A 14,160-nucleotide genomic window follows, 5' to 3' on the forward strand; every position below is an offset into this window, starting at 1 on the left:
CTGTAGTTCTGGAGGCTGGAAGTCTGAGGCCAGGGTTCCAGCATGTTGGATCCTAGTGAGGCTTTTTTTCTGGGTTGTAGACATCTCATATCCTTACATGGCAGAAAGAATTATGGTTTTCCTCATGTTTCTTGTGTTTGGGGTTCATTGGGCTTCTTGGATCTGTGGGGTTTTAGCTTTCAAGAAGGTGTGACAAATTTATATCATTATTTCTTCAAAGTTTTTTTCTAGCTCTTCTTCACTCTCCTTTCCTGTGGGAGTCTGTATTTGCCTGTATATTGGACTGCTTCAGGTTGTCTTACAGCTCACTAATAGTCTGTTCATTTTTAAACATTCTCTTTTCTCTCTGTTTCACTTTGGATAGTTACTATTGCTATGTCTTCAAGTTTAGTAATCTTTTCTTTGGCAATGTCTAAAATATTAAACCCACTCAGTGTATTTTTCATCTCAGACCTTGTAGTTTTTATCTCTAGAAGTGATATTTGGGTCTTTTTTTTATGTTTTATTTATTTCTGAGAGAACGAGAGACAGCATGAGCAGGGGAGGGTCAGAGAGAGAGAGGGAGACACAGAATCCAAAACAGGCTCCAGGCTCTTAGCTAGCTGCCAGCACAGAGCCCAAGGCAGGGCTTGAACCCACGAACCATGAGATCATGACCTGAGCCGAAGTCAGACGCTTAACCGACTGAGCCACCCAGGCGCCCCTGGGTCTTTTGAAATATCTTCCATCTCTGTTTAACTTTTTGAACATGCAGAATACAATTATAGCTGTTTAATGTCCTTATCTGTTAATTCTAATATTTGTATAATTCTAATAACATATTAACTCTGGGTTGAGATTGATTGATTGATGTCCTTACTGTGAGTCATATTTTCCTGCTTCTTTGTGTCCCTGGTAATTTTTGATTGGATGCCATGTATTGTGAATTTTATGTTGTTGGTGCTGGATATTTTTGAATTCCTATGAATATTCTTCAACTTTGTTCTGTGGTGCAGTTAATTTACTTGGAAATAGCTTGATTCTTTTAGATCTTATTTTAAGATTTGTTAGGTAGGTCTAAGACAGTGCTTAATTTAGGGCTAATTATTCCCCAGAACTGGGTAAGGCCCTTCTGTGTACTTTGTCTAGTGTCCTCTAAATCATAAGATTTTCCAGTGTGGCACGGGGGAGCAGGCACTGATCTTGATTTGGTGGGAGTGCAAGCAGAGCACTGTAATCTTTAGTCCTTTTTGATGTTTTTTTTTCTCCAGTCTCCTTAATTTCCTTATACCTGTGAGCAGGACTCAGCTGAATTCTAGAGAAACTCTCTGCATATCTCCATAGTTCCCTCACTGTGAAGCTCTCTCCTTTTCTTTGAACCATAGCTGCCTTGGTCTTCAGGACTTTCAACTCAGTAACTCTGCTGGTACAACCCTAGGCCTCACCTCACTTTCCCATCTTCCAGAGATCACTGTTCTTGTTGCTAGATGGTGTCTTGAAAACCACTTCTTCATATGTTTTGCCTCCTTTTTGGTTGTTTCAGATAGAAAGGCAAATTTGGTCCTTGTTGTTTCATCTTGGCCAGAAGGGGAAGTTTCCCTGGGTCTTTGGAAAGTGAGACAGGCATAGGGATGAAATAGAGACCTTGAGAGATTGTGGCAAAGGTTACATAGGTGATGTGGTGAATGGGAAAGCATAGCTGAGGCAGTAAGAGTTTGTCCAGAAATGTTCGGAAGCTTTGTTGATTGGCTACTGGCTTTATTGATTCATTGATTGTTCTTCTTTAGCCACTATTTATGTGTTTGTTTGTTTAGTGCCTGCTTTCTGTCAGGGCCCTGACATACATTATTTCTCATTTTTGCAATAGGCCTGAAAGGTGTTGTTATTGATAATCCTTCACCCGGCTCTGCCTTCTTCCCATCCTCAGTCCCAGCTCTTCTCAGTATCAGAGATGAGGAAATAGAAAGGTGAAGTGACTGTCAAAGTCCTACAGCCCGTAAATTGTATAATCAACTTTCAAGCCCTATTCCTTGTAGCTTTCAAACTAATTGGTCCATACTACTTTCTCCTTGCCAACAGTGAGTTGTGTTGAGAGGATGACTGGGGAATTGAGATTACTGAAAAGGGAGAGGTTGCAGGAACAGCTCCTGACTAACTACATCAGGAAAGGAGAGTGTCAAAGATGAGGGTTTGATGGATGAGAAGAACAGCCTCAGAGGCCTTAAGATCTCCGTCGTGTTGACTATGGCTGAGATGACCTTAAAGGAATAAGGGAGCATGTGGTTAGCCCTGGATGATGGCAATGAAAGTGATGTGGAAGGAAGAAGTCCCCACAATTGTACCTAATCTTCTAATTAATCTTGGATCTCCAATAACAGCTCCAGATAGATTGTAGATCTGAAAAAGTAAAACAACAATGTGTCTAGAAAAGAAATAAGAAAAACAAATTTTTTAAAGACTTAAAGAATACTCATCATAAGGGAAAGTATTGTTAAATTTGACTGTAGTACAGTTATTTTATGAAAAACACTGGCAAGAGCAAAAGAGCAAGCAACAAAGTAGAAGATATTTCCATGAAATATATTCAAATCATTTTTGGGTCAGTCACTTGGACAAATGGGAAGTTAAAGGTAGTCATTTATCAAAACACTCAAATGTTTTATTCTATTAGAAATTCATTAACAAACACAATGGCTTTGTATATTTCCAGAATTGTTTGTCTAATCCTCTTAAGGGCATTATGCCACTAAGCAGCACAGCTAAGTGTTTGATCAGTCTTAATTAGACTGATCATTTGTCACACTTTAGAAGCATTTGGCTCTTGGCTATAGAAGTATCAGAGGATGGGCAAAGAAGTATTAATTCTGCCATCTTTAAAGTTATATGTTAAATGTTAAAACTAGTTATGATTGAATCAGTATGGAACCTTCAACTATTCTAGTTTATTCAGTGTGCTGATTAATTAGATTATACATCTAATTTTCCACCATAATTTTTTGTTAATATAATGAAGGCCATCTGACTAGGATTTATTTTATTGGCTATTTTGAGAAAGTTGCCATCTAACTTTTGTCTTATATGAAGGCTTAGAGTGTTTTCCAACAGGTAGAATTGCAATTTAAAAAAAAAAACTCCTTTTTGAGTTCTTGTAAGGGTGAAAAGCCATTGTGTGTTATATCAATATATGTCAGCAAAATTGAGAACTCCCAGATTAAGTGAGACTCAGAGATTATAAGTAAGACATAGCAGTGAGACTGAGTCCATGAGCTGCATGTGAAAACAGTGTCGCTACTTGATAGTTTTCTTCTGTAGACAGCAGACCAGTGGGACAAAACATCAGAGCATAAAACCAGAGGTAAAAGGTAGTTCACCTATATACCAAGTGATATTACTAGTTCTTAAGGTTTTTAAGGTGAAGAAAGAGAGAGAATTGGATTCATGTTGAATCACTTAAAGGATTTAATTCAGTTACTAAAGGCTTTTGTAACATCTTCACCAACTTTCCCTTATATGAGTTGGTTTTGCTTTTTTTTTTTTAATGAAAAAATGATATTACTTGTAGGTTCCTGCATATAAAGGTGTGGCCCCTCTGTGTGCTGGCATAATGTGGTGGTAGCTTAGTTTCCTATGGCTGCTATAAAAAACTACCACCAGTTTGGTGGCTTAAAACAATACAGATTTGTTCTCTTTTACAGTTCTGTAGGCCAGGAATCCAAAATCAGTTTCACTGGACTAAAATCATGGGGTTGGTAAGGCCGCTCTCCCTGCAGAGGGCCTAGGAGAGAATCCCTTCCTTGCCTCTTCCAGCTTCCGCACTCCCAGCATTCTTTGATATTTCTTAGCTTGTGGCCACATCTTCCTAAATCTCTGTCTCATCTTTACATCACCCTTTCCTCTGTCTGTGTCTTCTCTTATGGTCTGTCAAAACTCCCTCTGCCTCTCTCTTCTAAGTATACCTGTAATTGCATTTAGAGCCCACCCAGGTAATCCAGGATAAGCACCTCTTCTCCATATCCTTAACTTTAACCATGTGTTTTTTCTCATATGAGATAATATTCTCTCTTTGGCCCTAAAAGGTAACATTCACAAGTTCTGGGGATTAGAAAGTGAGCATATCTTTGGGGAGCCGTTTTTTAGCCTGCCACAGTTGGTTTTTCCAGCTGCCAGTACACCTGCCACCAGGAGGTGCCTGCAGAGGTACATTAGCAAACATCTGGATGCCATGAGAATGCAAGGGAAGTCACCTGTGAGAACCCCAGGTGTGCTGGGCTGGAGTCATTGCTCCTGGGTGTGTTTGAGGAGAGGAAGAGATGGAGATGGAGTGAATATTTTGAAAGAATCTTCTGGGGAAGGTATCAAACGTTCAGGGAACTCTCTAAAGCTATGTAGTAACTTGTGTAGAAAGTCTAATTTAAGAGGTAATGACTCTCAGGTAATATTGAGAATACTTTTTCTTTCTCAGCTGTTTGATGGTTAACAAACATTAACCAAGATATGGAGACTGGGTTTAGAGAAGTTATGTTGATGAAGAGCCAGGTTTTATTAGAAACACAGCATTATCCAATAGAATACTTTTGCTGTTATTGATCAGTTTGGTCTTAAACTTTTTAAAAAATTATTGACAGGCACTTAAAAAATGTGCAGGCTTAGGGGCACCTGGGTGGATCAGTCAGTTAAGCCTCTGACTGGTTCAGGTCATGATCTCACAGTTTCTGAGCCTGAGCACCAGATCGGGCTCTGTGCTGACAGCTCAGAGCCTGGAGCTTACTTCAGATTCTGTGTCTCCCTCTCTCTCCGCCCTTCCCTCTGCTCACTCTCTGTCTCTGTCTTTCTCAAAAATGAGCAAACTTCAAAATAATTTTTTTTAAGTGTGCAGGCTTTGTTCTAGGCACTTTTTACATTTGTCATATTTTATTTTTATTTTCATTTTTAAAATTCATAATAACCCTAGGAAATCAATAACCATTATCCCTGCTTTACAGACTTATGTGTAAAGAAACTGAGGCACTGAAAAAGAAAAAAGAAAAATAAAAGAAACTGAGGCACTAAGAAGTTAAGTAACTTGTTCATGGTCACAAAGTTAGTAATGATTGCCAGTATTTGAACTCAGAGGCTATAATCTTAACTATGTGCCAGAGGTTGGCAAGATTTTTTAAAGAGGGCCAGATGGTAATTATTTTAGGCTTTGCTAGCCATAAAATCTCTATTGCAGCTATTCAGCTCAGCTGTTGTAGTAGTAAAGCAGCCATAGATAATTTGTAAATGAATGGATGTGGCTGTGTTCCGATAAAACTTTATTCACAAAACTAGTCAGTGGGACAGTTGTGGCCTGTAATCCGTAGTTTTTAGCGTCTGCACCGTGCTGTACAAAGATGTTTTTTGGTTAGTGTTTTAATTTTGTATTTTCAAATAACTCTAGACTTAAGAAAAGTTACAGGTGTACAACAAGCTTTCCTGGTCAACCTTCACCTGTTCTTTCTATGCCAGCATCTTACATCCCTGTAGCATACAGATGAAAATAACATTGCTATTAACTAAACTATTTGAATTTCACCATTTAAAAAATGTGATCCTTTTTCCATTCAAAGATCCAACCTGGGATACTCTCACATTGCATTTTGTTATTATGTCTCCTCCAATCTGTGACAGCGTCTTTGTCTTTCTCTATCTCTGATTACCTTGACACTTTTGAAGAGTACTGGTCAGATATTTTGTAGGATACCCTCCGATTAAGGGTGTTCTGAATTTTTCTGATGATTATAACGAGGTTGTGAATATTTGGCAAGAATACTATGTAGGTGATATTGTGCCTTTCTCCAAGCATCGTATCAGGAGATGCTTGTGTCAGTATGTCTTATTATAGATATTATAGGTAATGTTGACCTTCATCACTGGATTAAAGTGGTATCCGCTGTGTTTCTCTGCTACAAAGTTGCCATTTTTCCCTTTGTGATTAATAAGTAGCTTGGGGGAGATAGTTTGAAAGTAGGCACATATCCTATTTCTCTTTAACCTTTTTTCACACTGATTTTAGTATCCATCAGTGGCTCTTGACTATAATACTTATTACTGAGATGTGCCCCTCATGTTGAGAGATGTCTTTCTTCCGTGAGAATGAACTGTTCCTTCTCCCTCGTTTATTTAAGTATTTATGTCAGTATAGACTCTTGGATATTTACTTGATTGTTTAGGTAATAATTCAGTTCTAACATTATTTACTTTGTTTCTCAAACTGTTGCAGCTTTGGCCTCTGGGAGCTCTTTTCCTTTTGTTCACTGCCTTATACTTTAACCAAAAATCACAATAGTTTTCTTTTCTCCTCCATCCTGTTGCCTCCTCGTTGGAAACAATTTTCCACCCTGTTTTGTTAATTATTTTGGTATTACTCTCCATATCTCTAAGTTAAATATACTACTAATTTATTTTTTCATTGTAGGAATTACATATTAATTACATATTAATTTCTCACCAGGGAACATTAGTATTAACTTTTTCCTAGCAGCGTTTCCCCACAACCAATGGATTCCTATCATCCACCATTTCAGTAGAGGTATATTTTAGTGAGATCAGTATTCAGTATTTATATTACTTTGGCTATGGAAACACACTTCACTGCTGAGCCATGGAGTAGACCATGATTACTTTCTCCTACAAAATTTTTGCTTTGCTTTAGTTGATGATTAGGGCTTTCGTGCTTTGCTTAGTTTTCTATGTATCTATCATGAATTTAACCCCAGCTTTTCATCAATTGTCAAGGCTTTGCTTTTCAAATTGTGATTTTTGGCCCAGCAGACTTGGCATCACCTGGGAACAGATTAGAAATGCAGAAACTCAGGCTGAACCTGACCATCTGTATTAGAATCCACATTTTCAAAAAATCCCTTCCCACATTAAACTGCAAGAAATCTGGTATACGTTTCCTCTAAAGATAGTTACTTATATCACCACAGCTTTCTGGCTTTTACTTGTCTAGCTGGGCTGCCTTCTGTACTCAGCAGGGCACATCTGTCATCCCATTTTTTCTCTTTCATGTTTTCCAGGGACCGCCCCCCTTTCCCGCTTTTCTCTCTCCCTCCATCTTTTTTTGGTGACTTCCTCCAATATGTACAATATGACAAACTGTTTCTTTTTTTTTTCCCGACTAACTTTTTTTTTTAATTTTATTTTTTTAAAATTTTTTACAAATAGTTTATTGTCAACTTGGTTTCCATATAACACCCAGTGCTCATCCCAACAAGTGCCCTCCTCCATGCACATCTCCCCCCTCCCCCTCCACACCCATCAGTCCTCAGTTTGTTCTCAGTATTCAAGAGTCTCTCATGGTTTTCCTCTCCCCCTCCCCCACTATTTCCCCCTTCTTCTCCCCCATGGTCCTCCGTTAAGTTCTTCCTAATCCTCCTATACGTGCAAACATATGGTATTTCCTTCTCTGCCTGACTTATTTCGCTCAGCAAAACACCCGCAAGGTCCATCCACGTTGCCACACATGGCCAGATTTCATTCTTTCTCATTGCCATGTAGTATTCCATTGTATAGATAAACCACATCTTCTTGATCCATTCGTATGACGAACTGTTTCTAACAATGTGAAGACAGTCAAGTCAGGTGCTAAAAGGACAGAGGTTTCTTAAGTATATTGTGCACGTAAATTCTTATTAAATTTGTCTACTTGTTTTTCTTTTTCTTTTTTTTAATGTTTTATTTATTAGAGAGAGAGAGAGAGAGAGACAGTGTGAGCGGGGAGGGTCAGAGAGAGAGGGAGACACAGAATCTGAAACAGCCTCCAGGCTCTGAGCTGGCTGTCAGCACAGAGCCGGCACAGGGCTTGAACCCACGAACCATGAGATCATGACCTGAGTCGAAGTCAGATACTTAACGGACTGAGCCACCCAGGAGCCTCTGTCTGCTTGTTTTTCATCTCTGACAGTTATTTTAAAACCACCCACTGTAATTCTGTATTTGTCAATTTCTCCTTCTAATTCTATCAATTTTGCTTTATAAATTTTATATTGTTTTAAAAAATTTTTTTTAATAGTTTATTTATTTTTGAGACAGAGACAGAGCATGAGTGGGGGAGGGGCAGAGAGAGAGGGAGACACAGAATCTGAAACAGACTCCAAGCTCTTAGCTGTCCGCACAGAAACTGATGCAGGGCTTGAACCCACAAACCACGGGATCATGACCTGAACTGAAGTCGGATGCTTAACCAACTGAGCCATCCAGGTGCCCCAAGCTTTATAAATTTTAAAGCACTATTACTGGGTGCATACAGTTTGTGATTGTGCTGTTTTTGTGATGGATTTACCCCTTTATCAGTAAGAAATACTTTTTAAAAAACTCTATTAATGACTTTGCCTTTAGGTCTATTTTGTGTGATACTACTCTAGCTAAACCATTCAACTTTTCTGTGTCTAAATTGTATTTCTTCCCTTCTCCCCTGCAGTTAGTGCTGAGAGTGTAGAGTGTACGCTCTGGGCTTGGAACACATATTTATTATTTAAAACAAACAGACAAACAACAAACACAAAAAAACAACCAACAAGTCTAAAAAGATCTTTAAAAAAAAAACCCGAAAATTAACAAAAAATCTGTGTCTCCCCCGCTGGAGACTTTTTTTTTTCTTCCTCTTTTATAAAATAATCTGGTGAAGCAACTGAGACTGACTGGCCTGCCTGCCCGCAGCCCCGTAGCAGCTCTGCAGCAGCTCCAAGAAGGAACCAAGAGACCGAGGCATTCCCGCTGCCTGGACCTGACACTGCCACCCTCGCTCCCCAGTCAGCCAGCAGCCAGCAGCCAGCAGCCAGCAGCCAGCAGCAGCTGATCGACCCTGTTCGACCCTGTTCTGCGTCTGAGTAGTTTTCTATTCTGGTTGATTTTTGTCCCTCTGCGCTTGCCCCCTCTCCACTCTTCCCGGCTCCGGCCCCTGGCCTCAGCACTCACTCTCCTCCTCTTACGGAGTTGGAGTCAAGGCCCTTGGCCCTGAGGGCAGCCGTGCTGAGATGACCCCCAGCGCCCCCAGATCCTCCATGGCCTCGCTCTACGTGGGGGACCTACACCCCGATGTGACTGAGGCGATGCTCTACGACAAGTTCAGCCCGGCCGGGCCCATCCTCTCCATCCAGGTCTGCAGGGACATGATCACCCGCCGCTCTTTGGGCTACGCGTATGTGCATTTCCAGCAGCCTGCGGACGCGGAGCGTGCTTTGAACACCATGAATTTTGACATTGTAAAGGGCAAGCCAGTACGCATCATGTGGTCTCAGCGTGATCTGTCACTTAGCAAAAGCGGAGTGTGCAACATATTCATTAACAATTTGGACAGATCCATTGATAATAAAGCACTGTATGATATATTTTCTGCTTTTGGTAACATCCTTTCATGTGAGGTTGTTTGTGATAAAAATGGTTCCAAAGGTTATGGATTAGTACATTTTGAGACACAGGAAGCAGCTGAAAGAGCTATTGAAAAAATGCATGGGATGCTTCTAAATGATCGCAAAGTATTTGTTGGAAGATTTAAGTCTCATAAAGAACAAGAACGAGAACTCGGAGCTAGGGCAAAAGAGTTCACCAATGTTAACATCAAGAATTTTGGAGAAGATATGGATGATGAACATCTTAAGGATCTCTTTGACAAGTTTAGACCCACCTTAAGTGTGAAAGTAATGACTGATGAAAGTGGAAAATCCAAAGGTTTTGGATTTGGGAGCTTCAAAAGGCATGAAGATGCACAGAAAGCTGTGGATGAGATGAATGGGAAGGAGCTCAGTGGAAAACAAATTTATGTTGGTCGAGCTCAGAATAAAGTGGAACGACAGACAGAACTTAAGCACAAACTTAAACAAATGAAGCAAGATTGGATCACCAGATACCAAGGTGTTAACGTCTGTGTGAAAAACCTTGCTGATGGTATTGATGATGAACGTCTCCGGAAAGAGTTTTCAACTTTTGGTACAATCACTAGTGCAAAGGTTATGATGGAGGGTGGTCGCAGCAACGGGTTTGGTTTCGTATGTTTCTCCTCCCCAGAAGAAGCCACAAGAGCAGTTACAGAAATGAATGGTAAAATTGTGGCCACCAAGCCATTGTATGTGGCTTTATCAGAGAACAAAGAAGAGTGCCAGGCTTACCTCACTAACCAGTATATGCAGAGAATGGCAAGTGTCAGAGCTGTGCTCAATCCTGAAATCAACGCCTACCAGCCAGTACCTCCTTCAGGTTACCTCATGGCAGCTATCTCACAGACTCAGAACCGTGCTGTGTACTACCCTCCTAGCCAGATTGCTCAACTCAGACCAAGTTCTCGCTGGTCTGCTCAGGATGCCAGACCTCATCGATTCCAAAAGATGCCCGATGCTATCTGCCCAGACACTCCTAGACCACCATTGCATACCATGAGACCAGCTTCTTCACAGGTTCCACAGGTCATGCCGACACAGCATGTTGCTAACATGTCAACACAGATGGAGGGTCCACATCCTGCAGCAGCTGCTGCTGCAGCCACTCCTGCAGTTTGCACCATTCCACATTATAACTATGCTGCCGGGGTCTGCAGTCCACATCAACATCCGAGTGCACAGCCACAAGTTACTGCACAGCAGCCTGCTGTTCATGTACAAGGTCAGGAGCCTTTGACTGCTTCCATGTTGACATCTGCCCCTCCTCAAGAGCAAAAGCAAACGTTGGATAAGTGGCTCTTACCTCTCATTCAAGCCATGCATCCTGCTCTTGCTGGTAAAATCACTGGCATGTTGTTGGAGATTGATAATTCAGAACTTCTTCATATGCTTGAGTGTCCGCGGTCTCTCCGGTCTAAAGTTGATGAAGCTGTAGCTATGCTGCAAGCCCACCAAGCTAAAGAGGCTGCCCAGAAAGCAGTTAACAGTGCCCCTGGTGTTCCAACTGTTTAAAATTGATCAGGGACCACAAAAAGAAACTCATGCTTCACTGAAGAAAAATATCTAAACATCGAAAAACTTAAACATTATGGGGAAAAAATATTGCAAAATATAAAATAAAGAAAAAAAGGAAAGGAAACTTTGACCCCTATGTACTGAGCAAATGTCAGGTCTAGCAAACAATGTTAGTCCTAGATTACATATTGATTTAAAAACAACAAAACACAAAAATAGTAAAATATAAAAACAAATTAATGTTTTATTGACCCTGGGAAAAAGAATTTTCAGCAAAGTACAAAAATTTAAAGCATTCCTTTCTTTAATTTTGTAATTCTTTAGGAAGGGCATTAAATCATAAGTAAGTGGTTTATCCACCAAGAAGACATACTAGTTGTAAACATTTATGTTCCAAATGTGGAAGCACCCAAATATATAAATCAATTAATCACAAATATAAAGAAACTCATTGATAATAATACCATAATAGTATGGTATACCAAAGCAGGAGGCATCACAATCCCAGACTTCAAGCTGTATTACAAAGCTGTAATCATCAAGACAGTATGGTACTGGCACAAGAACAGATACTCAGATCAATGGAATAGAATAGAGAACCCAGAAATGGACCCACAAATGTATGGCCAACTCATCTTTGACACAGCAGGAAAAAATATCCAATGGAATAAAGGCAGTTTCTTCAGCAAGTGGTCCTAGGAAAACTGGACAGCGGCATGCAGAAAAACGAACCTGGATAACTTTCTTACAGCATACACAAAAATAAACTCAAAATGGATGAAAGACCTAAATAGACAGGAAGCCATCATAATCCTTGAGGAGAAAGCAGGCAAGAACCTCTTTGAACTTTGCCACAGCAACTTCATACTCAACACGTCTCCAGAGGCAAGGGAAACAAAAGCAAAAATGAACTTTTGGGACCTCATCAAAATAAAAAGTATCTGCACAGCGAAGGAAACAATCAGCAAAACTAAAAGACAACCAATGGAATGGGAGAAGATATTTGCAAACAACATATCAGATAAAGGGTTGGTATCTAAAATCTATACAGAACTTATCAAACTCAACACCCAAAAAACAAATAATCCAGTGAAGAAATGGGCTAAGGACCTGAACAGACACTTCTTCAACGAAGACATCCAGATGGCCAACAGACACGTGAAATGATGCTCAACGTCACTCACCATTGGGGAAATACATATCAAAACCACAGTGAGATACCACCTCACACTCATCAGAATGGCTAACATCAACAACTCAGGCAACAACAGATGCTGGCGAGGATGTGGAGAAAGAGGATCCCTTTTGCACTGCTGATGGGAATACAAACTGGTGCAGCCACTCTGGAAAACAGTATGGAGATTCCTCAAAAAATTAAAAGTAGAACTACCCTACAACCCAGCAATTGCACTACTAGGTATTTATCCAAGGGATACAGGTGTGCTGTTTCAAAGGGGCACATGCACTCCAATGTTTATAGCAGCACTATCAACAATAGCCAAAGTATGCAAAGAGCCTAAATGTCCATCGACAGATGAATGGATAAAGATGTGATGTGTGTGTATGTATATATATATACACACACACATATATACATACAATGGAGTATTACTAAGCAATCAAAAAGAATGAAATCTTACCATTTGCAACTACGTGGATGGAACTAGAGGATATCATGCTAAGCAAGATTAGTCAGAGAAAGACAAATATCATATGACTTCACTCATATGAGGACTTTAAGATACAAAACAGATGAACATAAGGGAAAGGAAGCAAAAATAATATAAAAACAGGGAGGGGGACAAAAACATAAGAGACTTAAATATGGAGAAGAAACAGAGAGTTGCTGGAGGGGTTGTAGGAGGGGGGATGGGCTAAATGGGCAAGGAGCCTTAAGGAATCTACTCTTGAAATCATTGTTGCACTATTTGCTAACTAACTTGGATGTAAATTTAAAAAAATCCATCATACATAAAAGAAATTGTATTTCTTATAAGCAGCATAAAGTTAGGTTTCTTTTCCACTCTGAAAATCTTTGTCTATTACTTTGAATATTTAATCCATTTACATTTTAAGTGATTACTGATATATTTGGAATTAAGTCTATTTCTATGTTTTTTTCTTTCCTCTCTAGCTTCCTTTGCATTAATCCAGTATGTTTTTATTGTTCCATTCCCCACTCCCCTCCATTTCTTTTTAAAAAAAAATTTTTTTTTATGTTTTATTTATTTCTAGGAGAGAGAGAGAGAGACAGCGTGAGCAGGGGAGAGTCAGAGAGAGAGGGAGTCACAGACTGAAACAGGCTCCAGGCTCTGAGCTGGCAGTCAGCACAGAGCCCGACGCGGGGCTCGAACCCACGAACCGCGGGATCATGACCTAAGAGAAAGTCGGACGCTTAACCGACTAAGCCACCCAGGCGCCCCTCTTTTTAATGTAGCATACCCTTCATTCATTTCCTGAGGCAAAGTTTTGATACTTTAAATGTCTGTAATATTTTTACACTATTATTATTCTTTATTGCTGGTTTGACTGGACATAGAATTCTAGGTTGGAAATAATTTCTCTTCAGAAGATTCTGAACCTTGGGGGATTGTCCTAAGTCCCTTAGGTTCAAATGTTTCTGTTAAGAAGACAAAAGCTATTCTAAAACTTCATTTCAAAAAATCTAATTCCAGTTTACTTTCTGTCTGGCAGTAGTATTTTCTTTTTTTGAATCAAATTTTTTTCTGAGTATTTGGTAGGCTAGTTCATTCTGGAAAACTCAGGTCCTTTTCATCTGAAACATCTTTAGTTCTGTTGATGAATTTATCCCTCATTTATCTCTATTCTCTCTCTCCCTCCCTTCTTCCCTCTCTCTCTCTGTCTCTTTCTCTCTTTCTCTCACTTTCTCTTCCCCTCTCCCTCTCCCTCTCTCTTTTTCTCTCTCCCTCCCTCTCTCCCTCTGTCTCTTTGGAATTCTTTTTATTTGAGTATGGGGTTTCCAGAGTTCTCTGGTTGTCTGATTTTCTTATCTTTTCTCGTATTTCTTCAGTTTGAATCTTTGTGCCCTAGCTTCTGGAAGGTTCCCTCAGCCTTATTTTTCAGCCCTTCTATTGAAATTTTTATATCTTGATTTCTTTTTTTCCCTTAATTTTTCCCTTGATTTTTTTTTTTGCCCATACCTTTCTTGTTTTGTGTATATAGTATCTCTTCTCGTACTGCCCAAGGATGTTTCCTTTTCCTTGTACAACCTCTAATTTCTTCATATTGCTTCCCTTATGTTTGCTTG

General features: G+C 39.8%; 1 protein-coding gene and 1 pseudogene across 5 annotated transcripts in view; both read left to right on the top strand.

The window, feature by feature from the left end:
* Window positions 1-14,160, top strand: part of OSBPL6 (oxysterol binding protein like 6) — a 211,224-nt gene that overhangs the window by 16,032 nt on the left and 181,032 nt on the right. The gene's annotated exons all lie outside the window — the stretch shown is intronic.
* Window positions 8,974-10,960, top strand: LOC144241738 (polyadenylate-binding protein 1 pseudogene; annotated as a pseudogene).

Source organism: Crocuta crocuta, unplaced genomic scaffold (assembly GCF_008692635.1).
Source record: "Crocuta crocuta isolate KB4526 unplaced genomic scaffold, BGI_CrCroc_1.0 scaffold17, whole genome shotgun sequence".
Classification (NCBI taxonomy): Eukaryota; Metazoa; Chordata; class Mammalia; order Carnivora; family Hyaenidae; genus Crocuta; species Crocuta crocuta.